General features: G+C 38.1%; 1 protein-coding gene and 2 long non-coding RNA genes across 14 annotated transcripts in view; 2 read left to right on the top strand and 1 right to left on the bottom strand.

Moving 5' to 3' along the window:
* LOC140333365 (uncharacterized) overlaps positions 1-10,308 on the top strand; it is a 16,108-nt gene extending 5,800 nt beyond the window's left edge. The window contains exon 2 of the long non-coding RNA XR_011921345.1: positions 9,391-10,308. This is a non-coding gene — a long non-coding RNA (uncharacterized lncRNA). The remainder of the gene's footprint in view (positions 1-9,390) is intronic.
* CDC14B (cell division cycle 14B) overlaps positions 1-15,188 on the top strand; it is a 93,144-nt gene that overhangs the window by 13,636 nt on the left and 64,320 nt on the right. The window lies entirely within an intron of this gene.
* The window catches only part of LOC140333364 (uncharacterized), a 20,697-nt gene continuing 15,118 nt past the window's right edge, over positions 9,610-15,188 (bottom strand). The window contains exon 3 of the long non-coding RNA XR_011921344.1: positions 9,610-11,553. This is a non-coding gene — a long non-coding RNA (uncharacterized lncRNA). The remainder of the gene's footprint in view (positions 11,554-15,188) is intronic.

The following is a 15,188-nucleotide window of genomic DNA, read 5'->3' as shown; positions in this document are numbered from 1 at the left end:
GCACCTGGGATTGGTAACCGGTGATAACTGCTGAGCACTTGGGATTGGTAACAGGCGGTAAGTGCTGTTTTTCAAGCAGCAGTGGTTCCTGGAGAGAGGAAAGTGAGGGGTAAACGCAACAAATGCAACCTTACTGCCAGTGTGAATTTAGCCTACTTTCAGATGTCACCTCCTAACGCTATACCTAGGTAACACAAAGAGCTTCATGTATGTGATCGCAGATGGGGGTAGGACAGACAACAGACAGGGTAGGACAAAACCTTCCTGTGAAATGTATCCACCCGCAGTATAATCTCTGTGTGTGTAAAGTCTGCTTGTCAAATTCTGCAGCCCAACAACTCATTGCGTTCAATCTTTTAGATCTCCTAAATTGTTGGTTGTAATTACCTAAAATTTTTAGGGTACACAGGGGACTCATAGCTACTGATAAGCCACATTTCTTGTTTTAATTTTAAGAATTTCAAAATATGGGGCTCATGAGTTTAAAAACTTGTGGAAATTGCAAGATTTGGGTTGCTGTTTTGTAAGAAAGTGCACATAGAAGCCCAAAATTGAAAATGCAAATTAAGGACCCCCGGGGCCACTTAGATAGTAAGAAGCATTGGGGTGGGCCCCCTAATTGTAATACTATGCTGCCCTTTCTGCTTCTGTTCTATGAATCCCAATTTATCTGGAATGGGGAGGTGCAGGAAACTGAAAATGTAGGTGCAAGTGGGGAACAGATGTATAAACCCCTAAAATTTCATTAGCATGGCATCATTAGAACATAAAAACCTCTGCCCATCAAACTGTCCACTACCTTGAACCCCAATTTCTCTAGAACAGAGAGATGCAGATAAACAGAATTATAGGTGTAAGTGGGGCACACTTGTGGCTAACACCCCCCAAACTTTAATCTCCATGGCATCAATACATAAAGTCTGCCCACCAAAACAGGCCGCCCTGTTACCTATGACTTTACCCTACCAGTACCTAAACCCCAATTTGGTTTTGATGAGCAGAGTTTATGTTCTAATAATGCCATTGTGATAAAACTTTATGGGGTGTTATCCAGAGAAGTTCCCCACACATTTTAAATTTCCTACACCTGCCCATTCCAGAGAAATTGGGTTTCCAGTGTTAGAAATAGGCAGTAATGTGTAACAGGGCAGTGCGTTTGCCATAGTAATGAAATTTTAGTGTGTGGGGGGGGGGTTATCGAAAATTGTCTTCCCCCCCCCTACACCTACCTACATTTTCGGCTTTGTACACCCCACCATTCTAGGGAACTTGGGGTTCAAAGAAGAGAAGAAGATGGGTAACATATTATGACTGTTATAGATTTGTGAGAGATAAGTATAAGTTTAGGGGCCCTTCCCCAATGCTCCTTTCTATGTAAGTGGCCCCGGGGGTCCCCAATTTGCATTTTTAATTTGGGACTCCAAGACGCACTTGCTTTTAATAATGCAACCTCAATGTTGCATTTTAACAAGATTTTACAATTCTGATCCCCATATCATGAAATTTGTAAAAGCTGGGGTGCTGAAATTGTGAATGGTGGTAACTAATAGTGGTCCCTGTGCACCCTGAAAATTACTAGTCATTATAACATACCATTTAAGGGATATGAAGGTTTATACACAGAGAGCTGTAAGGCTGAGGAATGACATGCAGCATTTATACACACACTGCTCTGATGACGTCATTACACACGCCCACTGGGCGGAGACATCGTTTGCACAATGTTACCTTTTTTTTCCCAAAGACTCCGCACAGCTCTGAGAGGAAGAAGGACAGCCTGGGTCCTGATCTCTTCATAGCTGTGCTGTGCTCTCCTCACTCTGCCCGGCTCTAATCAGCAAACGGCCCTTATTAGAGGAGAACGGAGCGAGCAGAGCAGCCTCTCCGGTGTCTGTTCAGAGCTGCTGAAAATCTGCCGGGGGCAATAATCACAGCAGGTGGGCGGCCCGCCCCCCACAAACGGGCTGGGGAGAACTATGTAGTATATATATATATATATATATATATATATATATATATATATGCATGTATGTATATACATACACACATACAAATATGGAACTAACACAGGAAATTTCCCAATAAAAGAACAGTTTCTAAGTAACCTCTCTTGTATTTAGAGCCACTTCTAACATAAATACATTAAATATATCCAAAAAGAGTCTCCTCTCAAACCACATCTTTACAATTCCCATTGCTGGCTGACATTTGCAAATAAAGATACATAGCTTACACATCCCACTTCTGTGGAAAGCAGCAATAGGGAGAAATATATATTAAACTTTAATATTAGTAATTTCAGGGTCTTAAAAGACCTTATGCAATTAGCACAAGAAAATGAGACTAGTACTAAATGTGTTCAATCAAATGTACTTGACACATGGGCAACCTTGAGACTAAGAGTCTACATACATTAGCAAATATATTAGATATAAAAAAGAAATTGAATACATTTCCAACGTTTTAAACTCATCCATTAATATTTACCTTTGTAAACCAAGACATGAAATAAATTAAGCAAATGACACCCAGAGAAAAAACACTCTATAATCTAATTTATGACCAACATCTAGCTGTACGTTCACGTGAAGACAAAAAGTCCATTATATTAAAACGGGCCGATGAAGGCGAAAATGTGCTATAAAATATTGAAGAATCAAAGACTTATTCCCTTCGAATCAATAGTTTTTTTTTCACTGAAGAGTATAATACCCTAATCCTTATAATTTACCAGAATAGAATTTTAAATAACGATACATATGAGTTTATATTGGTTCCTTACCCCAAATTGGCAACTTTCTACGCCTTGGCTAAAATACATAACTTAAAAAAAAAACACATGAACAATGCGAGTAAACTGGTAGATTTATTTTTACGCCCACATATGTTTGGTCTGCCAAACATATGTGGGCGTAAAAATAAATTGGTCTGGTTGGCGTAAAAATAAATTTGGTCTGGTTCTTATCTGAAAGACACACCCGAATTACTTAAATTAATAGATGATCTCAGTATTCCCCCAGAATCCTACCTGGTAATTATTGACATAGAGGGATTATACTCTATTGGTATACAAAAGTTTTTTTGAAAGAGACCAAGCATTGTGGCCATATATGTAATTAATTTTGAACCTATTGGCGTTTATGCTAGCAAGAAATACCTTTACTTTTAATAAACAAGTGTACCTACAGGTACAAGGAGTTTCCATGGGCGCTCGATGTGCTCCTAAATTTGCAAATTTATATTTAGACCTGTTTTCACAAGAATCATTGTCTATGAACCTCGGCCATATTCTTTTGTGGAATAGGTGCATAGATGATGTCTTCTCAATATGGACAGGAACAGAAACACAATTAAAATATTTCTTTTGAGAAATACAGCAGAATAGATGCAATTTAAAATTTACGATGGAAAATTATAGTACACAAATTTCCTTTTTAGATATAAATATTCGAAAACATACGGATAACACGCTTATCTCGTGTTTATATCGCATATTCGACAGCAGGCAATACAATCCTTTTTGCTATTAGTGCACACCCTTTTCACCTGGTTCGTAGTGTACCATACTCTCAATATCTCAGGAGTCAAAAGAAACTGTTCAGATAAGGAAGAATTTGAAAGACAAGCAAAAGATCTAAACGCGAGATTATTACCAAAAAGTTAGCTGTAAGGACAGACAAGAGTTATTATAAAAAAAAAAAACAATCAGATTCATCACTGAATACAGTAGGGAACATGAATCTGTAAAAAAAGATCTGCTCCAAGTATTGGCCAATTATCACGTGTGATCCAACGCTAAATCAATTTCTTCTTGAGAAACCATAATTTGTTTATAAAAGAGATAAACTAGTGAAGAGTCACTTCACTAGTGATGTAAGATCCTTGTCACAAGTTTGGTACATTCGGATACAATAATTGTAGACAATGTAGATGGATCTATAATATACAGCACAATAGCTTTCAAGGTGGAATACCAACATGCATCCCTAAAAAAATTAAACACTATGTCAATTGTGCAACGGTAGCAGTCATATATCTTGCTTTTTGCAACTGTGGTTGCTACTATGTAGGGAAGACAAAAAGATAATTTAGAAAACATATACGAACACATTTATTCGATTATGAATGGGAAAATTGTGACTCCCCTCAGTAGACATATTGTGACGAAACATAACTTTGATCTAAATTCGATTAGATTTATTGTGTTAGACTGAATCCATGAGAATCCATAAGGACATGTATGCGTGTGTGTGTATATATATATATATATATATATATATATATATATATATAATATACATTCATTTATTGCTGTAGACATGAAACAGTGGTGTAATTAGTGGAATTGTTTTATTCCTATGAATTAAAATAAACTCCATCTTCGATATCAAAAAAACATGTTTATATAAACGCAAGTGATCCCAACATATGGATGTTTGTGGATTATTACACATGCTTTATTGAAAACACCACGCACCGAAGCCCTCTTTTTTTTGGGCAAAAGATAAATAATAAATGTTTTCTTGTAATGTTAATGTGAACCTTACATCTCTCATATTGAAAGAAATTTTACATTCTTCAGCACTCAAGGTGTTTTAATTCTTTAGGCTCTTTACTGAGCTAAGTACAACTTTTTGTGGTAGTGTTGAATATCCTTATATCGTTACTTGGATTGTAATTCAGGAGCTGTTCAGAACCATTATATTACTGTCAGGTATAATTTAATCTTTGGGATACTTACAAATTCAGTGAAGCTGTTTTAATTAGATGGTGCATATTCAAGTTTTTTTTGTTTTTTTTTTCGATTCTGCATTATTGCTAAAGATAGTAGGTAGTATTCTTGATGTTGTATAAAGCAAACCATCCCTTGTAATGCTGACTTATTTACTATGGTTTAGGTTATAGGGAAAATGTTTACATAAAGTAAATATTGATCTTTGATCATAGGTTGTAATAGTTATTACATTTAATGTACCTTTTTTCTACAAATATGGGATATGGGAAAAAACTACTCAAACGGGCCTATCATAGAGCAAAAAAAATAAACATTATTTACTGTTTATAACAAAAGAAAGAAAATCAGACAAAAACTGTCAGATTTATTACGGAATATACATGTGATCATAGCCAAACAAAGGGTATCTGTGAGAAGTATTGGCCAATTCTCCAATGTGATCTTGTATTAAGTAAGTGTATCTCAGATAAACCAAAATTTGTGTATAAAAGAGCCCCTTCCATTAGAGATAATTTAGTAAAAAGTTATTTCTCTATAGATTTAGGAGAGCTATGTCAAAAATTTGGCACTTTTAAAGCAGTGCTATTGGATCTATGATAAAAATGACAAAACCTTTAAAGGAGCTATACCCATCCGAACTAACCCAAAAATTAGACACTATGTTGACTGTTCCATGGAGGGAGTCATATATTTGGCCTTTAGTGATTGCTGTTGTTTTAATGTGGGTAAGACTACAAGGCAATTCAAAAGAGGAATCTTTGAGCATGTTTATTTAATATCTAATGGTAAAATCATAACACGCTCAGTGTTCTCCCCAGAAATTTTTTTCAGCCGGGTGGTAGGAAGCTGTAGCCGGGTGGTAAAAAAGGGGGTGTGGCAAAACACGGCAAATTTAGTGCTCCCAGTTGTTTATGCCATGGGTATCCAGTAACCTCTTATTGTTTCAGTGTTCTACCTTCTCCCAATTTATTGTTACAACTTTGTAATGCCTGCCCTGTTAGTATATCCAATTTTTCTATTCTATGTATTTTGCCACAACTGTCCTATGCCATGTATTGTGACCCAACTTACTAGTGTTCTAAGTTTTAAGAGCGTAATCCGTTGTAGTAGTGTAACAAGTTAGGCTTAGCTCATATTAGCAGCAAAAAACATTTACCCCTTCTGAGTGACTTCTGGCAACTGCTAGGCACCTAGGATTGGTAACAGACGGTAAGTGCTGGGCATCTAGGATTGGTAACAGGTGGTAAATTCTAGGCACCTAGGATTGGTAACAGGCGGTAAGTGCTGGGCACCTAGGATTGGTAACAGGCAGTAAGTGCTGGGCTTTTTCAGAGCTAGAAGTTTTTTAAGCAGTAGTAGTTCCTGGCATGAGGAATGGACAAATGTAACCTTACAGCCGGTGTGAATTCAGCCGTACTTCAGATTTGCTCCTGTGTCTATATTTAGTTAAAGTGAACTTTTGTGAAAACATTTTTTTTTCACTTGATTCTTTTACAAAATTAGCCCAGCAGGCCCATGCTGGCTCAGCTTCCACCTTTTCTCTGATGCTCACTTGTACGTCCAATGCTGCCTTGCACTGCGCATGCATTAGATTGAACACTTTTTTTACATTATAAGAAATCCTGAAGGTGCATGCACACAAGGAGCAATGCAAAGCCTTTTGGGATATGTGACACAAATATTCCAGGAGGCTGTGGATTTCCTCTTCGGTCTTTACCGAAATGGAAGTGAAGACTGAAGGGGAGAGGTCCTCTCCACAAAAGTGTAAAAACAAACAACGCACATTTTTCCATTACATAACAAAGTCACTCTTTAATATAATGTTAAAAATGTGGCGATGCTTTAATAGCATCATGCATGTGATATCAGATGGGGACAAGACAGCCAGTGACCCCCTCTCATCACTGTCCATATTCTATATAAAAACAGTTTGTGACGTTTATCCGCAGTGTGTAATGTCATCAGCAGTGCAGTGTGATAGCAATGTGAGTGTAAAAGCTGCTTGTCATATTCTGCATCCTAACAACTCGCTGTGTTCAAACCTTCATATCTCCTAAACCGTTGGTTGTATTAACTTGAGGGATAGGAAACTGAAACTGTAGGTGCAAGTGGAGGACACTTGTGGCTAAACCTTTTTAAAATGTAATTACTATGGCATTATGAGAACATAAATCTCTACCTAGCAAAATGTGCTGCCTGCTCTGTTACACATATCTGTCTGCATCTTACCTCAAACGCCAATTTCTCCAGAAGTAAGAGGTGCAGGGAAACAAAAATATAGGTTGAAGTGGGAGACACGTGTGGCGATCACCTTTTATCACCACGGCATCATTACAACATTAAAAAAAAAACTGTCCATCCAAATGCACTTCCTTGTTACACACGACTGTAACCTTCCAGTACCTCAACCTCAATAAAATTTAGTGGGCAGAGTCCATTTTCTAATGATACCATAGTGATGAAGTTTTAGGGGATTTTAGTCACAGATGTTCCCCACTTGTACCTATATTTTTGGTTTCTTACACCTCCCCATTCCCCAACTGAAGTTCAGAATGTTAGATAAGTGGACAGGAATGTGTAACAGGGCAGCGAGGCCCATTTTAATGGGCAGAGTGTTTTATGTTCTAATGATGCTGTAGTAATGAGATTGTAAGGGGAGAATGTGCCCGACACTTGCACCTATATTTTCAGTTTTGTACCCCCTACCCCCAGAGAAATTGGTGTAAAAAGAAGAGAAGCAGACAGTAGTTTGACAAGTAGGTATATATTTAGGGGCCCCACCCCAATGCTCCTTGCTATGTTAGTGGCTCCGGGGTCCCCAATTTGCACTTTCAATTTAGGACTCCTAGTTCCACTTTCCTCTGAAACAGCAACCCCAAAGTTCAATTTTCATAACTTTTTACATTTGTGACCTCCGTATCTTGAAATTCTTTAAAGCTGGGGGGCTGAAATTGTAATACCTAGTATCTATGAGGGTCCCCTGTACACCCTGAAAATTACAGGTCATTGTGACATACATATTAGGAGATATGGAGGTTTGTACACACAGAGCTGTGAGGATGCAGAATTCACACGCAGAGCTAGAGATGGATACATTTCACAGACAGAGCTCGTGCTATGAGATGGGGGCGGGGCTGCCTGTGTCTCCTTCACATGAAGGCTGAGCTGTGTGCAATCCTCTGAACGGATGACACAGAGCAGCCTGAGATCCGTGCATCCGAGGACGAGAGCTGGGCGGGGTATTCAAATCAGCCGGGCGGAGCAACCGGCTAAAAACCTCTGGGGAGAACTATGACGCTAAGTAAAAACACAGCCATTAAACATAATTTTATTTGAATTCAATCAGATTTATTGCCCTTGACCGCATTCACAGAAATAGACGAGAGGGTGATTTTGACAAAACACTGCTACAGAGAGAGACTAGTTGGATTTTCAAATTAAATGCTACCCGCTATCCAGGTCTGAATGAAGCAATCTCATTTTTAATCCTTTCTGTAAAGACATCAAGAGGAATGAACTCTCTCCCTACCAGAATATGCTGTATATACATATATATACATAGTTACATTTGAAAACAACTATATATCTATGTATCAAATTTTTTTTTTTTTATGAACCAATATGTATGATTTAAATTTTATTTTTAAATGAATAAGTATATTTGTGGATAATTATGATCCCTGAGAATAATTAATAGTAAAGCACAGCCAACTAAAACTGGACCCGCAGGATTGCACGGCATATCAGCTTATTAGCAAATGTTTTCAATCCTTGACCATATCCATTCCAGGTTTGCAAGATCACCCAGCTTCACTGATAAAAGTGTATCATCTCCAGCCTTGGAGCACTTTAATAAATCAGGCCCACAGTCTCGGGATGCCTAGATTGGCAATCTGGTCAGCCAGCAGATGAAGTGTCAGAAGGTGGGGCCATAGTCATATGTCTCTCCATCCCCTGCACTGCCAATCTCGGCAGTCTCCCTACACACCCTTGGGGATGTTACGAAGGAGGCTGGCGTGCATTATTGCGACACAGGAAGTCGCACAGCACGCTAGCTGCAGGTCACGAGACCCTGCAGAAAAATCAATGACAATATAAGCGGATACTTGGGGAGAGGGGAGGTAGGAGTGCTCCTTGGAGAGGCAAGACAAAACTTCCAGCTCGCAACACTGTTCAATTTTTCCCCCTAAATATTCTATTCCTTTCTGCAATGTGAGTACCTTTTTCTCCTTATAATTAATCAAATGGAACAGTTTACAGGTGGATATTTCAATGAAATATAAGATAACATAACTATAACTTTGACTATAAGGAAGCTAAATAGACGAATGACACTATATAGATTAAAGTGTACCTAAACTCCGAATTTTCACTTAACATAAAACGGTAAACAACCCTTTTACGTAAGGTAAAAATTCTGGGTTTTTTTTTTAAGTGCAACACACTTTTTTTTTGTTGAAAAATAGATACAGCACCGCCCCCTAATTCTCGATCGCCTAGGCAGTCGAGAATGAATGGGAGCACAAAGCCTACCGGGATACTCCACTTGGGTGCTCCTTCGCTCGGTCATGCGCAGAAGGAGCCTTTTTGCGCAAATACAAAAATTTGCCAATCTAACGCATGCGCAAATTTCTTTTTCATCCTGCGTCACCCAGTCTTGCACCTGGGTCGGGTGATGTAGGATTAGGAACCAATAAAAAGAGGAGAAGATGGCGGCGCCCAGAGTGCCGGCTCCGGGACGGATGCCAGGACGATGCAGGACCAGATGCAAGACACCCCCGGATGGATCGGTAAGTGTATTTTTTTTTTTTTTGGCAGTTTTGAGTTTAGTTACTCTTTAACAATAATCCTGTGGCAGATAAATTCAGAGAGGATTTAGGAAAGAATTTTATTATATAGAGACAATATAATTATTAATGATGCCAATCTAGGTGATTATAAATGGAACAAAGTAGTAATGCCTTTATAGTCTGAAGTGTAAATACGAGGGGGCGCTGAGAAGTTCCTGGCGTTGCCCAGAAAGAAAAGAACCAGAGTTATTAAATAACACATTTATTCAACATATAGTTGCAGCTTTTCTAGACCGTCCAAATAAAAGTCCTTTGGTTGGACCGCAAACCAGCTCTCAGCAGCAACTTTGACATCAGAAACGTCCTCAAAACATTGCCCCTTCAGGTTGCAGGGTCAGTTGAGGTTGGGGGGCGCCCACTAAGGGGCTCATCTTCAATAGTGAAATGCCCAGTCTTGAAACGAGATATCCGGGTTTTTGTGCTGTAGGAACGACACTTCTTCCCCAGTGTTTGTGACATCTCAGTGTGAATGTCCTTTACGGACTTTCCCTAGAGAAACAAAAACTTAATGACGGCCCGTAACTTCAACGACAAGAAACTTGCTTGTGCCTCTGCCATCACAGCTTCTCACTAAAAGAAAAAACTGTTTTAAGAATCGCAAAGACCTGATATTTGCACTGTTACATACTAAGATATTAGGCTGTCATATGCCCCCACACTTATTTTTCTATTTCATCTGGAAGGAGGCAAAGCCGGGATCGTGAGTATAACATTGAAAGGAAATATGATTTATTATGTTCTAGTTGTAAGGAGGTAAGTGATCTCTATATATAAAAAAAAATCTAATATGGGTGATTTGGAAGATTACAAAATCAATCCAGCTGCTAAGTTAATCCTCACTCATTGAGGTGCGCTCCTCCCTCCTTCTCCTTGACCTCCACTTAGTGACTACTGGTTCCTCGGCTGGATAAATGACTGAGTGTTGTACAATTTCAAATTGATGCAAGTAACTTAACTGTTTTTTTCTTTTACTTTTTTTTCTGACATTGATATGTAGTTCAAAAAACAAATACTTTACTATGTATATGTTTTCTGATCTAGAATACTTACCTCCTCTTTCCTGATGCAGCTGACTGTGTTCTGTGAAATGCGTTGAAAGTAAGGAAATCTACACACAAATACATTTGAACTCTGTATTGTTCCAGGGTAAAAATAGGCTTGTATGTAATGAGGCATATGCTATGACTGTTGTTTTAATATAATATGTTTTAACAATGCTTGGAAATAAAATATGAATGGTTTTTAACAGCTGTATAGATGTGTAGTGATGAAATACCACAAAAAATCCCTTCTAAAAATTGGGACAACATGATTCTCCCTGTAAACCTGAGATATACTAATTCGGATGTGGTTTAATTAGATCCACTGATCACTGGTTTAAACTATAGTAGCTATATAAATCATGTTTATTAATATTATTAATAATAATAATAATAATAGTCAACATATCTGTGGTAGGAGGGGAACCTTAACACTTCAGTGGACTTAAAAAGAATCACCAATGTAAAAGTGGCTTACTAGGAACCCAACCCACCTATTTCCTTTCCAGGTGACCCATGCAGGCACAGTATCTACATTCCTTGGACATCACAGAGTAAAGTGTACTCTTGTCCTATAATTCGTATTATCATTAGGCCCTATGAGTACAGTATTGGGTGTAGACTTTAATACATTTTTATTTTCAAAATTAGGATTTTATACAAATAGCAAAAATGTTTCAAAACATATAAACATAGCAAAATAAAATGAAACTGAGCCACAATCATTATACTTTTTATTTTATTGTATTAATCCTTTATCTTCACCTGATCTGAGCCTAAAATATTTGTAAGGTAAAAATAAAGCAGGCACTTTGTACATTAATGGCCAAATATTTTGGCAGTGACACAAATGTTGAGCACAATATGCAGCTTCCAATCATGAATCACCATCAGTCAGGATATGGCACAGAAGTTGATTTCCAGAAAGCTAGAGCAAATTAAAAAAGAGAGGTCAACACTGTAAATATTGGCTATTTGCATAAAGTTTATATGTTTTCCAATAAAAGCATTTGAAACTTTGAAATGTTTGTTTGTTTTACAGTATACCTTGGAAATATGTAAAAAAATATTCAAAAAACACTGAAGCAGCAAGGTTTGCAAACTACAACATTTGTGTTACTGCCAAAACTTTTGAACATGACTAGCATTTTCAAATAGTTCTAAATTGATCTTGTTGTTCCTGTGTAGCATTTGCATGGATACAATTCTAGGTAATACCCATATGTAACTGTAAAACTCTGTTATTGGGCCTGATTTAATAAAGCTCTCCAAGGCTGGAGAGGATTCTCTTTCATCAGTGAAGCTGGGTGATCCAGCCAACCTGGAATGGATTTCCTAATCATTTGCTATTTGTTAGTCGTTGGACCAGATCCATTTAGGTTTTTTTGGATCACCCAGCTTCACTGATAAAAGTGTATACTTTCCAGCCTTGGAGAGCTTTTAATAAATCAGGCTCATTATAAGAAGTGAAATCCAGTGAATGAATGGGGTGGACCAGAAACAAGCTAAGGAGAAAAGAGCTAAAATAAACTGGATGTCCATCTGCAAGGAAGTGAGGCAGGTTGTCTCTGGCTTGCTGTGGCTTTTAATACCAAAAGAAAGCTGACAGAAAGCAGTGAACTCAAAGCAAGCAATTTCAGTACAGGAACCTACACAGATGTGCTAGAATGAAGATCGGACTGACGTTTAGCTGTATGCCTGTGCCCTCTGGGTGATCTAACCTGTTTTCTTATCATTAAACTGTTTAAAAGCTCTCGGTAACGTTTTGGCTTTTGACAATTAATTGACAAGGAGAGTACACAGCAGTGTTGTTACCCTGTGGACTTAGTATTTAAGGAATGTCAGGCTGGAAGAACAGTTAATAGAGTGAAAAGAATAAGGCATGTGCTGTGAGTCTGAATACATTGTTTAAGAGGCTTGACAAAAAACAGAATTTATGAATGCACACAATAAAATAAGGGGTGTTATGCAGTAACTGGAAGTATTCCAGGTCACTTAGTGGATAAAAACAGATAACTTACAGGATGGAAGACCTTCCCGTGTCCTTGAAGACATAAGATATACTGAATACATGAGAAATACATTCAGCATACAGAACAACAAAAGGTATACTGTGCAGAGTTTCTGCAAACGGCAAGAGGAGTCTTACAGTACAGCATTCAAACATACAGAACAAGGATATTACTGTGCATCATCCTGTAGATTAAGAACAGATACAAGAAACAGATACTGAGAATTAGGCCCAGCATACAGAATACAAGAAATATCACTGCGCATTATTCTAGCATGCGGAATAAAAAACATACTGAAGATAAAAACCAGCATAAATACCAAGGAAATGCAACTCTGCAGCTTCTGTAATCATAGATTAGGGACAAAATACTGAAAATGGATAAAAAAAAGTGGTTCTGTGCAGTATCTATACATGCAGAATGAGAACGGATGCTGTGACAACAATTTGAAGCACTACACATATCTAGCATAGGGTCACCAGTAAACTGTGTAGAGTAATGGGGCTTGGTCAGGTCTCCAGTAAATTAGAGAAATGGAGATAGATCTGTAGAGGAAGGCAAAGGAAAAGAAGCAAAAACTGGGTAGCTGCCTTCACTTAGGGTGAGTTGATATGACTGAATACATTTAAATGGACATATCGTTATAAATGGAATTGATAAAAAACTGTAATAGTCACCAGAATTCAGTATTGCCTTTCTTTGCACTTGATCTCCCCCTATTACTGATTTACATCATGTTATAGACAGGGTTTTGCTTCCCCAAGTCAGAACCTCCATTAAGGAGAACAGCGAGCAACACCATAGTGACAGTCACCAAACCTAACTCCAAATCTGGGGACTAGCAGTTAGAGGTAGCAGTTGCTGACCCCTGCAGATATACAGCTACAGTACAGAAATGACTAGGCACCCACACAGGAAGTGAAATAATTTAGGGAAAATTCAAGACAGTTTGAAATACATTTTCATGACAGTGCATAGGTATAATAAACACCTGCAAATGTTCTCTGTGCAGTGAAAAATTTTTTTTTTTTTCAGTTTAGATCTACCTTTTTTAGGATAGAAGTAAGACCAGCACCATTTAACACAAACACAGTTATAGTAACAATTTATACCACATGAATAAAATATAATCATTACTAATATGCTCAGTAACTGTAATGCACTGTTTCACTACTTAAGTACAGTGGAGGCAAGAAAGCAAGGACTATACCTGCTGGCTCCCTCTTGTCTGGCTGTTGTTGAGGCTATAAAGAGAAAGGTATACAAGTCTGTTGTATTTTGGGTGGGACTATATATGTTGCTGCTGTGGAGTTTGGAAACCTTTACATCAGATCCTTGGTTCCATTGTTGCTGGTTACTAACTTTTTTATTTACTTACATTGTAAAGGTTTCTTTTTCTGCCACCAATACAGCTTTAACCTATAAATAAGTTGACTCCACAAGACCTCTAGAGGTGTTCTGTGGTCTGGAGTTAAGATGTTAGCAGCAGTCACAATGTTTTCTTGAGCTGTCTGTTTCCCTTAATGCATCCTGCTGACATCTCTTCTCTCTTAATTATTGCACATACACCTGATTGTTCACTTTTCCCATGATTTATTGATTTGGTTCTGATACTCACATGGCCATATTATCTCTTAAAGGTGCACATGGGTCATTAGAGGCATAAATTTCGACACTTAGACCGCTTTTGACTTTTAGTAGGTACTAACTACTGCATACTGGGAACACCCCACAAGACCCGATATTTTAGAGATGCTCTGACCCAGTCATCTAGCCATTGACACAGTTCCTTAGAACTTTAACCTTGTCCATTTTCCTGCTTCCAACACATTGTTTTCAAGAACTGACTACAGGTAGTCCCTGAGTTAAGGACACTCGACATACAAACGACTCCTAGATACGAACGGGTCTTCCCTGCTTGCTCATGTGCAGGACAGAGGCTTGATAGCGGGAGGGGAGTGGTTTGCATGACTTGCAGAAGAAATCTTTTGCTAAAAAGCTCAGCAACATCTTGTAACTCTTTAATGACCAAGACAAACTCTGCAGTTGTTTTTTTTTTTGCATATTAAAGCACAGCTTGTTCCAGAAGTTAATGAATGTGTAGGCTCTATAAAAAATTTTTTTTTTTTGCTTTGTTTGTGATTAACGCATGTAACCTGGGGACTACGTGTACTTACTGCCTATTGTATCCCACCCCCAGATGCCAGTGTAACAAGATAACAAAAAATGTCATCACTCGGTGATGTTAATGTATCTCTAGACTTGCTTTATGTTATCGTATTACACAGTCCGTTTTTTTCTTTAAAATAATATTTTTTAACCTTGTTTTGATACACGCTATACTTGTGAGAGATTACTTACCTATTCTCCACTCCTGCTCTGTTCTGAGACATCCAGGTGGCTGCCAGAAGCTCCTCTACTGCCTGAATTACTGGCATCTGGCACACCCACATTTACTCCATTTTTGACCTTAAAGAGGAACTAAACTCAAAAAAAAAAAAAATACATTTACCTTCAATCCGGCAGGGTAGTCTGATCACTCCGGGGCTGT

This window comes from Pyxicephalus adspersus, chromosome 6 (genome assembly GCF_032062135.1).
Source record: "Pyxicephalus adspersus chromosome 6, UCB_Pads_2.0, whole genome shotgun sequence".
Taxonomy (NCBI): Eukaryota; Metazoa; Chordata; class Amphibia; order Anura; family Pyxicephalidae; genus Pyxicephalus; species Pyxicephalus adspersus.
The sequence above is the reverse complement of the archived record's forward strand: the minus strand, read 5'-3'. Positions and strand labels throughout refer to the sequence as shown.